The sequence below is a fragment of the Pelodiscus sinensis genome, chromosome 3 (genome assembly GCF_049634645.1).
Source record: "Pelodiscus sinensis isolate JC-2024 chromosome 3, ASM4963464v1, whole genome shotgun sequence".
NCBI lineage: Eukaryota > Metazoa > Chordata > Testudines > Trionychidae > Pelodiscus > Pelodiscus sinensis.
In genome coordinates, this window is record NC_134713.1 from 35745883 (window position 1) to 35768168 (window position 22286).

General features: G+C 43.1%; 1 long non-coding RNA gene across 1 annotated transcript in view; it reads right to left on the reverse strand.

The window, feature by feature from the left end:
• Window positions 1-20321, reverse strand: part of LOC142827787 (uncharacterized) — a 37769-nt gene extending 17448 nt beyond the window's left edge. The window contains exon 1 of the long non-coding RNA XR_012902544.1: window positions 19928-20321. This is a non-coding gene — a long non-coding RNA (uncharacterized LOC142827787). The remainder of the gene's footprint in view (window positions 1-19927) is intronic.
• Window positions 20322-22286: the final 1965 nt, after the last annotated feature.

Below are 22286 nucleotides of genomic sequence, written 5' to 3' on the forward strand. Positions count from 1 at the left end.
CATATTTAGGGATTAGTTGTGTGGATTTGGCTGTTTGGCCCTCTTTGGACTTCTTATGTCTTCTTCATATACATCTCTCCTCTACCCTTTTTCAGTAAGCAAGTGCAAGTCATCAACTTGCTTGATGGTTTTGCTATGCCCTCATACTTTACATTTTCAAAGTGCTGTACAATCACTAGCTAATTAATCCCCATAATATGCCTGTGAGGTGAATATTATCTTCCTTTTACTAATGGACAATTTATGTCTCACAGGCATATCCACAAGCTCAGTCAGCAAAAGATTCAACATCAGAACTCAGGATCTCTTGGCTCCCTGGCCAATCCTGTATCTCTGAATTAACTAGCTAATGGATCTGCTCCTTCAGACAGTTCTGCATGGACAGATCCCTGCATCCAAGCAGAATTTGAATGGATTCAACTGCTTTCAAGTTAAAAGTGCTAGCTGGGGGTTAGCAGTACTGGATATAGCTATTCCAGTACCTGTGAGCACAGTGCATAGTTACAAAGGAAATAGTTATCTCACCAGCTAACTAGGGGTATGTCTACACTACAAAGTTAATTCGAACTAACAGCCGTTAGTTCTAATTAACTTTCATAAACGCTACACAGCAAACCACTAGTTTGAACTTAATTCGAACTAGCGGCGCTCTTAATTCGAACTAGGTAAACCTCATTCTATGAGGACTGACGCCTAGTTCGAATTAAGTAGTTCGAATTAAGGGCTGTGTAGCCACTTAATTTGAACTAGTGGGAGGCTAGCCCTCCCCAGCTTGCCCTGGTGGCCACTCTGGGCACAACCAGGGAAACTTGTCTGCCACCCTCCCGGCCCTGGAGCCCTTAAAGGGGCACGGGCTGGCTACGGTGCCCGTGCCAGGTGCAAGCCTGCCAGCACCCAGCCAGCAGACCCTGCACCTGGCACAGCATGAGCCAGCCACCCGCTGCCACCCAGTCCTCCGCCTCTTCCCGGGACCAGGCTGGTGGCTCCCAGGAGCCTGCCTGGGGCCGCAAGAGGCGGGCACCCGCCTGGTCTAGTGCGGAGATCCTGGACCTCATCCATGTTTGGGGGAGGCGTCCAACGTTCACGAACTCCACACTAGGCACAGGAAAGTGGCCGTCTAGGGCAGGATAGCTGCCAGCCTGGCCACCCAGGAGCAGGTTTGCATGAAAATCAAGGTGGTCCAGTGAGACCCCCGACCCTGAGCCCTGAGCTTAGAACATAAGAACGGCTGTACTGGGTCAGACCAAAGGTCCATCTAGCCCAGTAGCCTTTCTGCCAACAGCAGCCAACACTAGGTACCCTGGAGGGGATGGACCGAAGACAATGACCAAGCCATTTGTCTCATGCCATCCATCTTCAGCCTTCCACAAACAGAGGCCAGGGACACCATTTCTACCTCCTGGCTAATACCACTCCATGGACCCAACCTCCATGATTTATCTAACTTCTCTTTAAACTCTGTTATAGTTCTAGCCATCACTGCCTCCTGCAGCAAGGAGTTCCACAGGTTGACTATGTGCTTTGTGAAGAAGAACTTTCTTGTATTAGTTTGAAGCCTGCTACCTATTCATTTCATTTGGTGTCCTCTAGTCCTTATATTATGGGAACTAATGAAGAACTTTTCTTTATGCACCCTCTCCACTCCACTCATGATTTTATGGACCTCTATCATATCCTCCCTCAGTCTCCTCTTTTTTAAGCTGAAAAGTCCCAGTCTCTTTAGCCTCTCTTTATATGGGACCTGTTCCAAACCCCTGATCATTTTAGTTGACCTTTTCGGAACCCTTTCCAAGGCCAAAACATCTTTTCTGGGGTGAGGAGATCACATCTGTACACAGTACTGAAGGTATGGCGTACCATAGTTTGATACTTCTCCTCCTCCTTCTTCCCCTGGCTTCCCTCTTCCAGCTCCCTCCTCCCAGATTTCCCCTTCCCTTCTCCCACCCTCTCTTCCCCTCTCCCACCTCCTTTTCCCAGTCTCCCCAGAGGTTAATCCCCCCCCCCCAGTTTTGTTAAATAAAGAGAGTTTCTATTTTTGACTATACGTGTCCTTTATTTTGTACATCAGGAAGGGGGGTTAGGGAAGGGTAAATGGAAGGAGGTGAGGGAGGAATGGGGTATGAGCCCCCGATGGGGAGGACTGGGGTGGCTCTGTGGGCTCCTCAGGGTGGAAGCTCTCCTGCAGCACCCCGATTGACCCCCACCGGATGGCAGCCTGCGGCAAGTGCAGCCGGGCTGATGGCCGAGTGCTGTGATGTGCCAAGTGTGGGCACTCAGGGCACTCCAAGCCAGGACTGCTTTGCTGTTCCTCATCAAGGTAGACAAGCAAGCAGGGAACCCTGAGAACTGTCTGTCCGGGGTGGGGGTTGGGTCCCTTTAAGCACAGCCCTCGGCTAGTCTGAGACAGCAGCTCTACGCTCTAAGTGCTAACCTGTTGCTCTGCTGGCACTGCTTCCGGCCAGCCTTAACTTTGGTTCAGGGTCCACTCAATGTGGACATGCTAGTTCGAATTAGCAAAACGCTAATTCGAACTAGTTTTTAGGTCTAGATGCACTAGTTCAAATTAGCTTAGTTCGAATTAACTAATTCGAATTAAGTTAGTTCAAATTAGTGCTGTAGTGTAGACATAACCTAGGTTCTTACATGGCCTAACAATAGCATCTGAGACCCAGGTCCTTAGAGGTATTTAGGCACATAACTCTAATTGAAATCAGTGGGATGTAGGCAACCAAATACCCTCTAAGGAGCTGGACCTCATTGCCCTACAAGTAGTTACAAATACAAATAATACTGATCTCTCTTTCTTCCTCCCTTTCAGTCAACAGGAAAAATAGCTTGATTTATTTAAGAGAGAGGGTATGTGCATGTGCATGTGCATGTGCATGTGTGTGTGTGTGTGTGTGTGTGTACACAAGATAGAAAAACCTTAATAGGAGAAGTCTCAAAGGTGAATTTTGTATTTAGGATTCTCTTTGACTTCACTGAGCTTTGGATCCCTTCATTCTCTGGACAGTGATAATAGTGGACGGCCTCCTAACGTCAGTCATTAGTCTCTCAGGGTATGTCTACACTACCCCGCTAGTTCGAACTAGGAGGGTAATGTAGGCATACCGCAATTGCAAATGAAGCCTGGGATTTGAATTTCCCGGGCTTCATTTGCATAAGCGGGGAGCCGCCATTTTTAAAACCCCGCTGGTTCGAACCTCGTGAAATGAGGAGTAACGGTAGTTCGAACTAGGAAGCCTAGTTCAAACTACCTAGTTCGTGCCCCGTGTAGCCGTGCTGCACGGGGTTCGAACCAGCGGGGTTTTAAAAATGGCGGCTCCCCGCTTATGCAAATGAAGCCCGGGAAATTCAAATCCCGGGCTTCATTTGCAAGTGCGGTATGCCTACATTACCCTCCTAGTTCGAACTAGGAGGGTAGTGTAGAATACCCTCACAGCCTTCTGTTACAAGCAAAAAAATGTCATCACGGCACAGGGTGATGTACACTGCCTGACTGCCTATGCCACTTCACAGGAAAAAGGAAGCATTTCCAGAGGTAGAGCTGCTCTGGAGGGAACACGAGGAAACTAAGCCCCACTGGTTTCAGAATTCTTGCTGGTAAAAAAGACTATTTGAAGGAAACCCCAAAGGATCCCCCAGGTGGCCTAATTATAGTTTTGTCCCAATAACTAATTGGTAACACTTTTACTTTTCAGTTAAGTGGGTTACTATGAATGCTGAAGGTCAAACATTGAAGTCTTGTTCTAGCTGCCTGACCTCTCAGACCTTTGGCGAATCCTCTTTTGCAAAAGTTTGATCAAACATTTATGAAATTTGTGTTTTGCTTATGACATTTTTTTCTTCCAAAACCTAGAGAGAGATGAAATTCATCCATTTTTAATGCGGGAATTTAAATAGGCCATTGCCATACCTGAGGCATCTGACTGGGGTTCTTGGAACAAGGAAATTGATGAGGCAGCTTCATCTTCCAGTAGAAATATTTATAGTTCTATCTCAGCATAAAAAGAAGACCAGGTATCTTGTCAGACAGCAGCATAGTTAGGTGCTTTGTATAATATGGCCACTTTTACATACAGATCTCTATTTTCTCCCTGAGCTGTGCAGTACAGAGGGAGCCAAACTAGAGGACAAACCATACTGAGGCCTCAACAAAGGGAAATATGTGATGCTGCCCATCCACAAAGCCCCTTTTGCCCCTTCACCAAACATTTAGGCAGTCCAGGGACTACCTAGAAAAATGGGCAGGATAAAAAGTCTGGTAAGAGCCTCTGTAGCCAATTACAGATAACACTGAGTATGTATCTAAGGGTATGTCTACACTAGAAAGTTAGTTCGAACTAACGGACGTTAGTTCGAACTAACTTTCCTATGCGCTACACTAGCGCTCCGCTAGTTCGAATTTGAATCGAACTAGCGGAGCGCTTAGTTCGAACTAGGTAAACCTCATTTTACGAGGACTAACGCCTAGTTCGAACTAGCTAGTTCGAACTAAGGGCTGTGTAGCCCTTTAGTTCGAACTAGTGGGAGGCTAGCCCTCCCCAGGTTTCCCTGGTGGCCACTCTGGCCAACACCAGGGAAACTCTATGCCCCCCTCCCGGCCCCGGACCCCTTAAAGGGGCACGGGCTGGCTACGGTGCCCGTGCCAGGTGCAAGCCTGCCAGCACCCAGCTAGCAGACCCTGCACCTGGCACGGCACAGAGCCACCCACCCGATGCCCCCCAGCCCACCCCCTCTTGCCGGGACCAGGCTGGCGGCTCCCGGGAGCTTGCCCTGGACCGCAAGAGGCGGGCACCTTCCTGGGCTAGTGCGGACATCGTGGACCTCGTCCACGATCTCCGCACTAGGCACAGGAAAGTGGCCGTCTAGGGCAGGAGAGCTGCCAGCCTGGCCACCCAGGACCAGGTGTGCATGAAAATCAAGGGGGTCCACTGAGACCCCCGACACTGAGCCCTGAGCTTACAATGGCCGTCCTGGGTCAGACCAAAGGTCCATCTAGCCCAGTAGCCTGTCTGCCCACAGCGGCCAACCCTAGGGACCCTGGAGGGGATGGACCGAAGACAATGACCAAGCCATTTGTCTCGTGCCATCCCTCTCCAGCCTTCCACAAACTTTGGGCAGGGACACCACTCCTACCCTCTGGCTAATAGGACTCCATGGACCCAACGTCCATGACTTGATCTCACTTCCCTTTAAACTCTGTTCTAGTTCTAGCCTTCACAGCCTCCTGCAGCAAGGAGTTCCACAGGTTAACTATTTGCTTTGTCAAGAACAACTTTCTCTTACTAGTTTCAAGCCTGCTACCCATTCCTTTCCTTTGGTGTCCTCTAGTCCTTCTTTATGGGAACTCATGAAGAACTTTTCTGAATGCACCCTCTCCACCCAACCCCTGCTTTTACAGACCTCTATCCTGTCCCCCCTCCGTCTCCTCTTTTCTAAGCTGAACAGTCCCAGTCTCTGTAGCCTCTCTTCATCTGGGACCTGTTCCCAACCCCTGATCATGTTAGTTGCCCTCCCCTCTCCCAGCCTTTCTCTTCCCCTCTCCCACCTCCTTTTCCCAGTCTCCCCCAGTTTTTTTCAATAAAGACAGAGTCAATGTTGGAAGAAACGTTATCTTTATTTTGTACATCAAGAAGAAGGGGGGCTAGGGAAGGGCAAGTGGAAGGAGGTGAGGGAGGAATGGGGTACGAGCCCCCGATGGGGAGGACTGGGCTGGCTCTGCGGGCTTCTGGGGGTGGAAGCTCTCCTGCAGCCCCCCAATTACTCCCTCTCCCCAGATGGCAGCCTGCGGCAAGTGCAGCCGGGCTGATGGCCGAGTGGTGTGATGTGCCCAGTGTGGGCACTCAGGGCACTCCAAGCCAGAACTTCTTTGCAAGCGGGGCACCCCTTAGAACTGTGTGTCCGGGGTGGGGGTCGGGACCCTTTAAGCGCAGCCCTCGGCTAGCCTGAGACAGTATCTCCATGCTCTAAGTCCTCCTTTTATGCCCTGCCGGCACTGCTTCCGGCCATCCTTAAGCCCTGTTCAGAGTCCACTCAATGTGGACTTACTAGTTCGAACTAGCAAAACGCTAGTTCGAACTAGTTTTTAGTTCTAGATGCGTTAGTTCGAACTAGCTTAGTTCGAATTAACTAATTCGAACTAAGTTAGTTCGAACTAGCGCTGTAGTGTAGACGTACCCTAAAAGACCAGCATTCTCACCCTTCTCCTACAGAGAGAGAGCAGGTGAGTTCTCCTACTCCCCTTTTCATAGTATTTCTTCTTTATTCCTCCTTCCAGGATGGAGGCGAGAGAAGGGGAGTTAATGAGGTGGTCTGAACTCCTTTTTGGTAATCTGATTTCTCTCCCTGGAGCAGCACAGCACTGGGCAATGAGGAAGTTACCACTTAAGGCATTCTGGCTACCAGTCATAACTTGCTACTATGTCTGCCACAGAGAGAGGGGAGGGGAGGAAGTCCTTCTGGGCAGCTAAACATCCTGGCTCTCACTCTTTCTCTGGCACTTTCCCTGTTAGCCCCCATCCCACAGGTCTTTAGAGTAGGGCAGGTCTACACTACAGCCTAAGTCAATATAACTTATGTCGCTCAGGGTATGTCTAGACTACAGGGTTTTTTCCAAAAAAAGTGGCCTTTTTTGGAAAAAACTTCCCGTGTCTAGACTGCTGCTGCATTCTTCAAAAGTAAATCAAAAGAACGCGGCAGTTTTTTCAACCGCAGAAAACCTCATTTTACGAGGAAAAACGCCTTTTTTCGAAAGTGCTCTTTCGAAAAAGGTGCTATGTAATGCAAATTGTGCTTTTTTGAAAGAGAGCGTCCAGACTGGGTGCTCTCTTTCGAAAAAGCGGCTCGCTTTTTTGAAAGTACTGGTTGTAGTCTAAATGCTCTTTTTCAAAAGAGGCTTTTTCTAAAGTAACTTTCGAAAAAGCCTCTTTCAAAAGAGGCTTGCAGTTTAGACGTAGCCTCAGGCTGTCAAAGTCTCCCACTGCCCTGAGTGATGAATGTTTCACACTGTCCACACTAATGCTATGGCAGCAGGAGACATAGCACTGACATCACTTCCTCTTCTCTTTGAGATGGAGTAATTATGTCGATGAGAGAGTATAGCACATCTTCACCAGATATACAACAGTGGCTGCATCTGTGCAGCTGCGTCAATGTTACACTGTAGTGTAGACTAGCCCTGTGCAGAGGGAGAGCTGTGGACTAAACGATCAGATTGAGGTTAGCGTTCTTCCATTAACTGGGTCTTTGTTTGTACATTTGTGCACAGGAGAGAGCATATGAGCCAACATTAACATTGAATACCTTGTGCAGACGTGCTATTTCTTACAAAAGGTGACAGTGCCTCATGTTTAGTTACTGGGTGGTGCCTTCCAATCTAAATTTTTGCTATTGATTACACAGGGCAGCTGCCAGCACAGAGATTAGAGCAAACACCCTGCTTGGTTCAGTTCCCCCACAGAGCCCAATGATAACATGAAATGTGAGGAGAGAGGCTGGACTAGCCGGCTAGTTAAAAATGTTTTTTTGCCGGAAGCTCATGTTACAGCCTTTATTTTTGTTTAGTGGTCAGCTCAAGCATCAGTGGTGACTGTTCACTGGTGCATGTGGAATTAAACCAGTGACAGGAAGAGAGAAGATGAGAGAACACATGGGACACAGCAAAGAACAAGAGCCCTGTTGATGTTATCATGCATCTCAAAAAGAGGGGGAGGGGAGAGGGAGCTGCATGTCCCACTAATGCAACCTGCTGTGACCTCAAAGAGCTTCTGCTTTCCTTTCAACTCCAACTCCCAGAACAGTGAGACAAGGGAGAAAAACAAATGGGAGAGCCCTGACAGCAGACAAGACAAATTCAAAACAGGAGCATAGAATGTCCTAAAGCAAGTGAGGAAAGCAAAACAGGGAAACCTGCTTTTACTGAAAACAGAGTAATTTTCTACCTTGAACAGTAATTATCTGTTTTCCCCAAACAAGTTAAATGTCGGACATGTTAGGGATGGAAGGCTGAATGGGTTTCCCTTTTCTTCACACCTGCATGTTTTATAATAGATTAAAACTATTAATAATTATCCCTTTACATTCAGGCACTGATCCAGCAAAGCACTTAGCCACAAACTTTAACTTTCAGTACATGAGTTTTCTCTACCAAGTTGCTGGGGCTAGTTGCTGGCTTAACATTAAGTCTGCGCTTCAGTACTTTGCCCGATTGGAACTGTGAGTGCCTTGTACCTGTGAGTCTCCCAAAATGCCTTACAACTTAGGGTACATCTACACTGCATGGCTATTTCAGAATACCAGAGGTGTCTACACAAGCCACCCATTGTTTTGCAATATTTTTTGAAATAACGGGTGTGCTATTTTGGCATCCCAGTTACCTTTGTTCCATGAGGGTTAAAGGATATCTCGAAGTAGTGCATCATTTTGAAATTTCGTGCTGTGTAGATGCACCACTTTTCAAAATAGCCTATTTCGGAAATCAATTGAAATAAGATACGCAGTTTGCAAACTGTGTATCTTATTTTGAGTTTAGGGTGCTGTGTAGATGAACCCTCACTGGGCATATTCTTCTTTCAGCCCATTGCTGATGTCAGTAGGAATCCTATGATGTCAGTAAGAATCCTATTCATGGCCTTGAAAAATGCATCACAAACTATGACATTTGGTCTCCTCCTGTGAAATTTGGTCTTTGCTTTTAGCCTATACTATACAGATTTCCCAGGGAAATGAGCATTTCTCAAATTAGAGTTCTGGCCCAAAAGGAAGTTTGCAGGAAGTGACAAGGTCATTTTGGGGAGATTGCAGTATTGCCACCTTTACTTACTTCTGCACTGCTTTCAGATCTGGGCAGTTGGAGCATGGCAGCTGTTGGGTGTTCAGCTCTGAAGACAGCACCTCACCAGCAGCAGTGCAGAAGTAAGGTCAACAATATCATACTATGCCACCCTTACTTCTATGCTGCTGCTCTCCAGCTGCCCAGAAGAAAGGGTAACAGTACCACAATTCCCCCCGCCCCTTATAGTAACATTGTGAATCCACCCAATCCCTTCATTGGTCAGGACCCCTAACATGACAACACCATGAAATTTCTGATTTAAATAGCTGAAATAATAAAATGTACAATTTTTAAAATCCTATGACCATGAAATTGACCAAAATAGACTGCAAATTTGGTAGGGCCTTATCTCTGAGGGTCCCTATAAATACAGGAATCACCTCTAAAATGGAGCCAATTATAGGATTCTGGGAAGTGGTCAGCTGTATAACTGAAAACCTCATAATAAAATTCAGATAACTGGGTAATTTCCCTTGCATTTAATGAAAAGAGGAACAAAACATGGAACATGTATTTTTCTGATGTAAAGAAACCTTAATGATGGTGTATTTACTGTACATAAACTTTATCTACAGTATCTTAGAGTGCCAGATACTGGTCCCGCTTATATAGCTGTAAATGCAAAATAACTTCATTGATAAATGCAGTCATTTCAGATTTATACCAGACTGGGAGAGTTGATTTTGGCCCATGTTTACTGAAATCTAAAAACAAAATGTATTGTGACTGTATCTCTTGACTATAAGGAAATTATTTTAGGTTTGGTTAAAAGTTGAAGGTCCTACTGATTCATAAGTAGCTTGCATTAATTTAGAAGCGCATATAGTCTCCCTGAGCCATGGATGTTCTAGGCTTTGAATCAATGCAGTCCACAACTCTGAAAGAGACATTGTTTACTGAAGCACCAATCTAAGTATGTGGAACTGGGCTTATTTACTTTGCTTACTATACTCATTAGGGTAACCCACAACTCACATTCTCTGTACCATGCTACACAATTGAAAAGAGGAGCAAAACTAGCCTACCCTTCTCAAGGAAGTACTCACACCCTCACAAGAGTGTATTTTGAACAGGTCTGATCTGTCACATAGATGATGTGATGTTTGAGATAACAATTTCTTTAGGCTGAAATTTCTTATGTTTGTTCTGAGCCTAAAGGTAGGTGTGTGGGGAAGAAGTTGGTTGCTGTAAACTGGCTATTTATCAGGGTGTGAATAAAAGAGGTATTTTGTTTGGGGAGGGATTAGACCGTATGACTTATTAATAACTTATTTTTAAGACCCCTGATCAGGACACTTGCCTGTGGTTTATCAGAGGAAATGAAGTTTAGAAATCGCACAATACGCTACATTCCAAAAAACTTGGATTTATAGTGAAACAACTTAAAGTGGGGAATTTGTACAAATTGGGGTTTTTTTTTGCATGACTTAAGAGCAGGGAATGGGAGGATTTATAATGCATCAGTTCCTATAAGTGTCAATGACTTTAGTGCGAAACAGATGTATACAAAGGCGACTTACAGCAGGGACGCCCTGTATTACAATTTTAACTATGAACCACAGTTTGGCACTCCATATGTATGTGTGTGTGCATGTGTATGTTTGTGTGTAAAACTCCTATATATGGAAATACCTGCATTTCGTATATGATTACACTCTGAGGTGCACTTAAATCAATCTCACATAAATCAAATGCACACAGGGCTAAATTCTTTCCCCAGCCCATAGCCCAGAGAACAAGGATCTACTTTTGGTCTCTCATGGCTATTGCTTGATAGGTCACTCTGCAAAAGGCAGTGTCAGGACCAAGCAAGCTTACAGTGAGTTTTATGTAACCGTTGCACTCCAGTCCCATGATCTGGGCTCTGCATAGCTTGGTTGTAAGGGAAGATCTGTTGTGTCCCCTCTGTAGTGTCTTCAGCATCCATTCAAGCCTGCACTGGTCCAAGATCAAAAGCAGCCATGTAGCAAATGGTAGTATTACAGCACTTAATGTAAAGGCTACTCTGTATGGGTATGTCTACACTAGCCCCCTAGTTCGAAGTAGGGAGGCTAACGTAGGCATTCAAAGTTGCAAGTCAAGTCTGGGATTTAAATATCCCATGATTGATTTGCATCTTCCCGGACGGTCGCCATTTTTTAAATGTACAAGTCCGGACTAACTACCCGCGTCTACACGCGGCAGGGACCTGGTATTTCGAATTAAAGCCCCTAAATCAAACTACCTGTTAAACCTCCTTGCACAAGAAATAACAAGTAGTTCGATTTAGGGCTTTTATTCTAAATACCGGGTCCCTGCCACGTGTAGACGCGGGCAGTTAGTCCGGACTTGTAAATTTCAAAAATGGCGACCGTCCGGGAAGATGCAAATCAAGCGTGGGATATTTAAATCCCGGGCTTGATTTGCAACTTCGAATGCCTACGTTAGCCTCCGTAGTTCGAACTAGGGGGCTAGTGTAGACATACCCTATAATATCTCAGGCAGGGGCGGATATAGGGCAGGGCAAATGGGGCGGCCGCCCCGGGCCCTTCAGAAAGTCCCGCGCATGCGCCGTGGCGCCACTGCACATGCGCATGGTGTCACTGCGCATGCGCCGAGGCAAAGGGGGGGCCCCACGGAATTATGCTGCCCGGGGCCCCGCAAAACGGTCATCTGCCCCTGATCTCAGGTGTGCTTAATGAAAGTAAATAATAGCAGTTCCTTTTAGATATTGCAGTGTGAATTTGACCTTGTCCTGCCCTGTTTTACAACAAACAGACAGAAAAAGAATATTCTTTGTATTGTTGGCTGCCGCTCAGTCCTATGTTTGCCAGTGCTTGCCAAAACAAATGGAAAAAAGAACGTATTTTTATGTTGATTGTTTAATTTACTAACTGGGAATGGTCCAAGAAATGTTCTGAGCTATCTCACCGCTTTAGAACAGTAGTGCAGACTTCACAGCAAAACAACATTAATACTCAGCACATTCACTGCTTAATATTTCCCAAGTGTCGTGCAAACACTAGTTAAATAACATTCACAACACCCCAGGAGGTAGATTAGCAAATATTTACTTCCCCTTTTACAGAGTGATAACACAGAAACTCAAGTCTTAGCCCAGAGACTAGATCAATTTCTATCATCATAAATCTTGGCAGAGGTCTGACTGTAACTCACGTCTGGTCCACATCAGAGGGCTAGGTTGACGTAAGCTGCCTTGCATTGACCACGCTGTAGAAATGTCCTCACTTAAATTTGTTTCCTGCCAATGTAAGTGCCTCTCTGAGCTGATTTAGTAACACCCTCAGTGTGGAGTCACAATTGATCTAATTAGGTCGATGTGGTGCCTTTATAGACAGTGTATTGCTTATGTTGACTGTTACTGGCTTTCAGGAGCCATCTCACAATGCTTCCACACTGACAATAGACTCAGTATAAGAGTTCCTGGTACTCAGATAACACGAGGAGCCAAATGAGTGCACACACAAGTGATTTAATAATTACTATGGCAGTATACCAACATAAGTTAGGTCAACATAATGTGGCAATATGGTACTGCCACAACCTTTGGGGTAATATTCCTCTGACAATCAGACATCATACTGGTGCAGAGGAGGGTAGCTTCCAAATGACTGACAGCTTAAATTCAGCCCATGGAGTAACAAGTGAGGATCTCACACAATGAAAAAAAAAAGGCAAGAACAAGACTTAACATAACAACACACATCTGTCAGTAAGGTCCCACTTCTGCAAAGGCTTAATTCCATCCCTATTCAGGTTTCAGTGGGATTTAAGCAAGTACTAAAGTGTTTTCTGTCTTGGAGATGCTTCCCTGAAAGTTCCACACATAGGTCTTTGCATAAGTCTTACATAGTCATTTTTTTTTTATTTTTTTTTGCTGGCCCCCTCTGATTAATTTTTTTTTTCAGAAGGAGGAGGCGAAGTTTTTTACTCACTTCTGTTCCCTGACAAATTTCTGTTGCTATGCCAAATTTTTAATTGTTTTCCTTTCTTCTATCAAACCTCTTTTGCTTTGTGCTCTCTTCCCATCCCTGTTAAATTTAGATATGGAAAAGGAGACGAAAATAGTATATTTACCTTTAAAATAATTAGCCAGAAATTAATACAATAGCCCTGTTCACATAAATTGCTGATGTCTGAAGTATAAATAGCGACACATTCTAGCTGTTTTGATTAAAAGCCCAGACCAGATATTTAACAGAAGTCTTCTTTACTACAACAATGCTTTTCTGGACTTCATTTATAATACTAGATTACTGTTGATTGTCTTCTTTGGATGCCGATGATGTAAAAATGAAGGCATTCTGCTGTTAATAATAATTCCTAGTCCTTATATAGCACTTCTCAATAGCTCTCAAAGCATTTTGTTGAAGAGTTTGGTAGCATCATTCCCATTTTACAGATGGGGAGATGGAGGCACAGAGCAGTGCTGTGGCTTGTCCAAGTTCAAGCCACTGACTAAGCCTTTACTAGAACCCAAATCTTTTGATTGCTACACTAGTGTTCTGCTCATTAGATCACAGTGCCACTCTTTAGAACTTGCCAGAAAATGTAAATCAACTTTTATTCAGAAGTTTTCATTTTTGAAATGTTTTCCATCCTGAATTGGGAAAAAACAAAAATACATTTTTTATTTCTAGGAAGGTCAGGTGGCAGAAGAATTCTAATGTGGGAGAAGTGTCATGGAGTTTATTGACCTGCCTCTAAATTTATCAGTTTCACTTTCCTTCCTCCCCCCACAAGCAGAAATTGAAATTAAGATGAACCTTCCAACTAGGCATCTGGAGTGCTGTAATTTCAGTTTTCCTAACAGAAAATTTAAATTGTGCTGAAAACTTGCCAGCCACTTCTACGTGGCTTCAATGGCAGTTGTCGCGACTTCAGGGATCTCAGTTCTGAGAACTGACTAAGCTAGATGTTGGTGCTTTTATGACACTTTTCATGTCAATCGTGTCTCAAAAGCATTTTACAAAAATGAGTTAGATGGTCATGTTTCAGTGACTGTGTACGCAAATGAAATTGCCCCACCACACTCTGCTATCTCAAACAGCCTTGAACATTAGGATTTTTTTAAGTGAGATGGACAGGATAACAGTCCTTATTTAGTGTGCAATCAGGCAAACAGGACAGAGTAAGGGACTGCAGGACTGTGCCCAGGTTGTCTATTACTCTTTTAGAAAGTTTTTGGGATCTCTCGTTTCTCTCTAAATAGGCAGTCACTAGGCATATACTGTGGCTCCACTATCTCATTGGATGGCTGGGACTGAAATGTGACAGTCTTCAGGTACATGCAGGGTCAAATCTTGGCCTCACTAAAGTTAATGACAAAAAACTCATTGATTTCAGTGGAACTAGGATTTGGTGTGTTCAGAATAAACTAAGAATAGTTTGGGGGGGTACCAGTCAGTGGTTGGATTACAACAGGGGCATTCCTGTTTGCTATATTGCTCACTCAGAATTCAGACACAGAGCTTAAACAATAACTTTCATTTTGTACTCTCTGATGCTGAATGCCACAAACCTTCCTGTTTTTCTGAACCATCCTCAGAACATGCTTCTCTGGACAATTGCTTTCTGTTGTCAGTGAAGTAACATCTAAATTAATCATAAAAAGAGTGATGCTGGCACATACTGCACATTATGAAAACAAGCAACCTTCATAAAAGATTTGTCTCCTTCCCTCCCACTTTAAAAATGGCATCTCACCCTGTGTCATCTGAAATCATATTCAAGATAGATTGCAAATGCCTTCAGGCTGGGGACTAGATCCGTTATTTACTTTGTAAACTGCCATCGATGCCTATGGCATGGTATACAAACAACGAATATCATTCTGAAAGACACCATATGGTGTAAATATTCAGTAATATGCCTAGGAGGTTACTGGGAGATTCCTGTTAAAATTAATAGAGCAAAATCCCCATTTGGAACACTGGAAGTGTACCTTTCCCTAACCATAAGTCAATGGTTTATCAGTTCTTTATACAAAAGAGCACGTCAGAAATAACTGATGCAACACTTCATTCAAACTGGAAAGTGGCTAAAAATATTAAACAAGACTTATGTTCTTTGCTAACGCACTAGGTGAAATCCACCCCTGTGCAGCAGCACTGCAAGAGGCATGTCAGTCACCTTCATGCCACTGAAATCCTCAAAATAGGGCTCAAGGAGAACTTAAATAGAGCTTAGAGTTTTTGATGGCCCTTTGCACAGGAGCAAATTTCACTCCAGATTCATCATTCCTTTGATGACTCCATACCACAGCTTTAGTTACAGATGAGATATTGTTCCTCTGCAGGAATGTAGTCACCATTGAGGTGAAAAGTACCTTTTATTCATTAATTTCTACAATGTACTGGATAGTCTATCATATGTCCTGTCCTGCCAGTCTCTAGAAACTGATGAACAAAGTCTGTGGTATTTCACTGTACCCTTTGAGTCACAGAAGATCTTCATCTGGAGTTTGTTGATTGTGATCTTTAAAGAACTGAATGCTTCAAGACTCAATGGCAGATCAGATTTATTTTATTGCTCTATTGGGGTATGTCTACACTACCCCGCTAGTTCGAACTAGCGGGGTAATGTATGCATACCGCACTTGCTAATGAAGCCCGGGATTTGAATTTCCCGGGCTTCATTAGCATAAGCGGGGAGCCGCCATTTTTAAATCCCCGCTGCTTCGAACCCCGTGTAGCGCGGCTACACGGGGCTCGAACTAGGTAGTTCGGACTAGGGTCCTATTCCGAACTACCGTTACTCCTCGTGAAACGAGGTGTACCGGTAGTTCGGAATAGGCACCCTAGTCCGAACTACCTAGTTCGAGCCCCGTGTAGCCGCGCTACACGGGGTTCGAAGCAGCGGGGATTTAAAAATGGCGGCTCCCCGCTTATGCTAATGAAGCCCGGGAAATTCAAATCCCGGGCTTCATTAGCAAGTGCGGTATGCATACATTACCCTCCTAGTTCGAACTAGGAGGGTAGTGTAGACATACCCTTGGTTCTTGTAGTTTATTCCAGGGCATTGGCTGAATATTTTCAGTGGAAGCCCCCCACTACATAAGTTACTTTCTGGCAGACCTCCAGACTGAACCTGTGTTTGGCTAGCTTCAGGGCATTAGAACACACAGAGATTTATGCTGACCTTGAATTTAACATCAACAAAAAGTTTCTTCAGTCAGTCAGTCCACTTCTGACAGACTATAATTTTAGTATGCATTTGTTGTAATTGTTGGAAAGGAGCAAGGTGCCATGACTACAGGTGCCACATTTAATATATTTAATATTATGATATCCAAAAGTACATTCACATCTGAGTAAATCATCGTGTAAGGCCCAAGAACAACTCTGTGGTGCTTTTGGTTGTAAGAACTGGTCATTTAACACAATAACATAGACACATGGCAACATTGCTTGCCCTCCATAATGTGTTAAACCTGTGCCATACACTTCCATTTTTACACTTCTGACAACTGGCCCTCTTAATGGTTATTACTGCGTTACTGTTTAATCATAATCCTCCAATTTCCTTCCATAAAACTGACATACTTAAATATAAAAACAGACGTTTCCTTATCTCAATTGGCAGCCAGCCCAAGTGCTGCATTTTAGTAATTAGAATAGACATTTGTGTAATATTTCACATTTTATTAACATTTATTAACTTATTATTTTAACTTCTGTGGTAAGTCAGAGCAATTTTTAACCCATCCCTGCATGAACATTTGAAGAAGATTTTATTTTTCTGCTGCTCTGAGATGAGCACCCTGAATTCAAATCAACTGAGAGGAAGAAATAACTCAAGGGTGGAATTAAAAATCATGATATTTACCATTATGACACAGCACAAATAATTACTATTATTATTCATTACTAGTCCTAGTAAAAGCCACATCTTCAATGTAAAACTGTATCCATATCCGGTGCATGGACTGGAATGGTGACATCTACAGTATGCCAGGTCAGAGAGTTAATCAGACTCCACTAAGCACAGTGTTTTTTTAACTAATCCTTTTTTTGTTTGTCTGCACTGTAAACAGAATATTCTTGTGTAAGCTGCATTAATTCTTATACTAGAGACGGCAGGACTTATCAAGTGGTAAGTGGGATCTGGCAGATAGTAGATGTCATGCCAAGGCCCCTTGTGGAATTGTTTCTCGGGTTAAGAATTTCCAGTTTGTTTCTGTTTTCTCTCACAGGAGCATTGGCTTGATAGGAAGTGAAAGAAAAACAGCTTATTATCTAAATCACTTCACTGTTGCACCAACATAAGAGGGGAATTGTATTTTCTGAAGCCAAACAGACAGGACAATTAATTTGGCAGAGTTTCCTGTTTGGAAAAAGCTATTACGTCTCTCTTCAAATATAAAGGGCTTTTCTAAAGGAGATAAGACCATCCAGTCAATGGGTTTGTCTTTCCTGTAATGACCCCAATATGCTTTGGACAGGAGAATCATGGGAAAAGGAGAACTGGTTTACAGGTCATTTTTTAAAAATCATTTCCTGCTTTTCTAGGGAAGTACCTTAATTGAAGAGGTCACCAAGCTTCCCATTCTACGGCATACATCAGTAGCCGGAGGTTTCTACTGGCTGTCAGGCCTCATTTACTGGGCTAAATTGCCCAGGGAGGTTGTGGAATCTCCGTCTCTGGAGATATTTAAGAGTAGGTTAGATACATGTCTATCAGGGATGGTCTAGACAGTATTCGGTCCTGCCATGAGGGCAGGGGACTGGACTGGATGACATCTGGTCCCTTCCAGTCCTAGTATTCTATGATTCTATGATTCTATAAGTAGTCTAAGCAGGATTCAATTGAAATCATTCGTCACCTGGAAACATCTATTCACCCAACCCAGAAATCAACAAAAATCTATCCATCAATAACACTCAGTAACTGCAGTCGCAGCCAGACCTAGTACCCACAGAGATGTAGTGTCACCAGCCACATGGCAGGGAGCCCTCAACAGCCCTGCTGTTATGGGCCTGCTCACTGACCCCCCCAGAAATATGGGGGATGGGTTCATCCCTTGGCAGGACTTATTCAGCAGTTAGGGAGCCTCCTCCTCCTCTTCCTTGCAGCCTTAGCTGAGGGTCTTTGCCCTATCAGGACTGCTACCTTCCCCACGCTGGCCTGACAACTGTGAAAGGAGCTCTCAGTAGCTCCGCTGTCACAGTCCTGCTGACTCACCAGGCAAGGGCACGGAGGATGCATGTCCCTGAACTGTTCAGCAGAGTGGCCTCACCCATAGCTGGGGGCTCCGCTTCTTTCTTCATGACCCTGGCATGGCATAGTCACTGCATCAGGGAAAGTCCTCAGCCTCTTCTGCATTGTGTGCCTGGGTATCTCAGACAGCCCTTCTGCTGCACAGGAATCTCCCTGCAGCCCTGTTGTCAATGCTGCCCTGACTCCAATCATAACCCCAACCCTAACTTCCCCCTTAGGTTCCCACAACTGTGAAAATTAACATAAATAAAACCAAAAAAAAAGCTTAAACATAAAAATCAATATTAAATGTAGAAATTACAAAAAATAAAATTTAATTCTGCCAAGCCTATTTGTAAGAGAAATGATTTTGTCAGTTATCACAGTTATAATCACAACTCTCATGATACTTGCTGTGTTTTTTTAAAGCCCTGGATTCTGAAGACAAGTGATTATTTTGAATAGTGTTTCCCAATTTTATTTGGCCTCAGATCCCTTTTAAACTCAAAAGAATTTTGCGGAACCCCTAATAACAGTCTTATATATTGAGCTGAAAAAGTAGACCACAAGTAATTAATAATAATAATAAACAAATGTTAAACAAGGTCACGAGAACAACATTTAGTTTAATTGCACATATTTAAAAACAAAAATCATATTTAATGTGTACAAAAACTAAAGCTCAAAACCGAATATGCATTATATCGGCAGTTTTCGACGCAAAGCGTGTTTTTTCTTTTCTTGGCAAATGCTTTTTATATTTGGTTTAATACTGGAAAGTTGGATTCGCATACCTGGCATGGCATTCAGTCGATTTCTGTATTTCATTTTTGTTGCTGAGTAATTCAAGAACCCAGTTTCACACCACTGACTGTGCGCACAGCACTGAGTAGTGACATCATTGTTCCCACTCTCTGGCTAAGCTGGCATTACACAGGGACAATTATCGTGGCAAACACAAATGAAAATTGTTCTCAATAAAATTTATAAATGCTTAAATATTAATTATTTTTTAAATCATAAAATGTTATAGTAATGGAATTTTCTAGCAGAACCCTTGTTTTCACTTCACGGAACACTGGGTTTACGTAGAACACCATTTGGGAAACACTGATTTTGAAGATTTAACTGAGAGGTGTCATATATATTACACACATGCCCTCATGAGGGTGGAGAAAAGCTTAAAAAATTAGAATCCTAAAAGCTCACCAAGCAAAAAGAAAAAACAAAACAAAACAAAAATAGACTAAATTATATAGGGTCCCTTTCTGGCCTAGAAAACAAACCAACCAAACAACACTCCATTAATCTATGAACTCCACATTTCCCTAGCTCTTTTTAAAGCTCATAACTAATTTTTCATTTAATTTTTAATTCAAGCTGTTGATGTGTCTTTGATGAAAAAATCTGGATGTTTAAAATTACAGTAGTAAGATTTTTTTGAGATTCTTACTGTGTTTTACAACCAGCTTCAGAGTTCATCATTTTTCAGTTTTAAGAAAAAAGGTTGAGAGTTGGAAAATTATCAGACTTATTTACTGTATATTTTCTTTTTGTTAGCTTTATTTTAACAGTCCTCATTTTGCCTATAGTTTTTAAATTTTTAACCTGTGGCAATTTTTTAATACTGCCTTTGTCTTTTTAAAAAAATAAACAAACTGCTTTCTATTTCAACTTTTGAAAGCTCTTGCTGTCGCTCTATGAGGATCTCACATATTTCAATAATGAGTACTGTACATATTAAATGTTTTCATTAAATTGGTGTATTGTTCTTAATTGCTGATAGTGCCTTTCAGGATCTTACAAGTTAATTTTTTTACAACTACTGAATATGCTTGTAAGGCATCTATCAATAGGTATCGAAGTATCCTCCAATAATAAGCACTGACTTACCTGAACCAACTGGTCTGGCACAGGGACAAACCATTTGACTTTACTTGTCACCTGTTTGATTTGTGCTTTTCTCTCTCTCACCTATTTCCGGTATGGCTGCTCTGCCTCATCCTGCCAACGGCTGAAGCATTCTTTCTAAGTGATGAAGTGAGAACGACAAAAACAAACAAGATGGTGCAGATGCTGGAATATTCAGTTCATGACCCCATGAGTTCCTCTGATGTACTACACCTCAAATCTGTCTGCTATATATATAAGGATTTGGCTACTGCTTCTACTTCAAATCTTTGCACGTAGACTAGCACAGTATATAGGAGGAATAAACTATTACATCATGCAGTATATTGTGGCATACGTTCTCATCTGCACCATTTCTTGCCTGTAACATTGGAGTCCTCACCTGACTTGACTGCCTGCAAACTTAAACATGTTTTCCTTTGTTTTCTTCCACAGCTCTTTCCACACGTTTTAATGCCTCCCAGTGGCAGCTGTCATCATAGTTCAATGGAACTTTTACACCACTTTTATTTACTATAGCTAAATTGGATTGCTCTTGACTCACTTTATAGCCTCAGGAACTCTTCTTTTCAAGTGCCTGTAAATAAAGGAAAGGAGACTGAAATGTTTTACTCCGCGTAACAATGCTATAAGGTAGCTTTACAGGTTATGTGTCTTTAACAAAGATGCAGTATGCATTGACTGCCTTTCCTACCTGCAGGCAAAAGTGCTAGTGTAGACATAGCCTATGCCACTGCCCAGTGCCCAAAGTTGTCTAAGGAGGGCTTTTCTAGTCCTACCCTCACAAGATCAACAGTGATCCACTTTTAGATGATCCACATTGGCACATCTACACATAAACATACTGGCTGTGTCTACATTGGCATCCCTTTCCGGAAAAGGGATGCTAATGAGACACATCGCAATTGCAAATCCGCGGGGGATTTAAATATCCCCCGCGGCATTTGCATCAACATGGCTGCCGCTTTTTTCCGACTTGGGGATAATCCGGAGAAAAGCGCCAGTCTAGACGCGATTCTCCGGAAAATAAGATCTTTTCCGGAGGATCTCTTATTCCTACTTTAAAGTAGGAATAAGAAATCCTCCGGAAAAGGGCTTATTTTCCAGATAATCGCGTCTAGACTGGCGCTTTTCTCCGGCTTATCTCCAAGCTGGAAAAAAGCGGCAGCCATGTAAATGCAAATGCCGCGGGGGATATTTAAATCCCCCGCGGATTTGCAATTCTGACTGGTCTAATCTGCATCCCTTTTCCGGAAAAGGGGTGCAGTGTAGACACAGCCATTGTGACTTACTGTGACAGAAAGTCGCCAGTGCAGAGCCTTGGGGTCTCTACTACACCTTCCCATAACACTGTGCTTTAAGGATTTTCTTTTTCTAAAAATTCCTTCTTGCTACTTAGTTTTTGCATGCTCTTGGGATCTCGTGGTCTTCATAACAATGAGGGAATTATCCTAGGTAGTTTCTGACTCACCTCAGACTGGTAGGCACCCTTTACATATGTATTTGGGACAGCACTGGATACTGGAGGTGTGAATTTAACACTCTTTGTCATATCAAGGCACTCTCTCCTCTAAGATAAAGTCACTACTTCTTTCAGGACTACAAGTCTGTTTTCCCAGTTCACCCATGTAATCTGATAGATTCTGTTCTGGTGTGCAGAGCTTCAAGGGATAATTATTTGTGCAAAAACAACTCTGTCACTGGCTAAAAAGATTACTATTATAGTTACTGTTCGGGATATTCTACAACAAAAAAATAAAAATTCTGTGCACAGTATTTTAAATTTCTGCAATTTTTTCATATTTGTCAAAATAACAATATCATCATGCCAGTTTCAGGATAATTTATTTCAAAACACCTGTCACCACGTATGTCTGTAACACTAAAGACATTCAAAAAGATTCAGGAAATGTTTTGCTTTTAAGATTCTTTGTCAGGTATATTAATCATAGAATCATAGAGTCATAGAATACTAGGACTGGAAGGGACCTTGAGAGGTCACCGAGTCCAGTCCCCTGCCCTCATGGCAGGACCGAATACTGTCTAGACCATCCCTGATAGACATTTATCTAATCTACTCTTAAATATCTCCAGAGATGGGGATTCCACAACCTCCCTGGGCAATTTATTCCAGTGTTTGACTACCCTGACAGTTAGGAACTTTTTCCTAATGTCCAACCTAAACCTCTCTTGCTGAAGTTTAAGCCCATTGCTTCTTGTTCTAGCCTCAGAGGCCAAGATGAACAAGTTTTCTCCCTCCTCCTTATGACACCCTTTTAGATATCTGAAAATGGCTATCATGTCCCCCCTCAATCTTCTCTTTTCTAAACTAAACAAACCC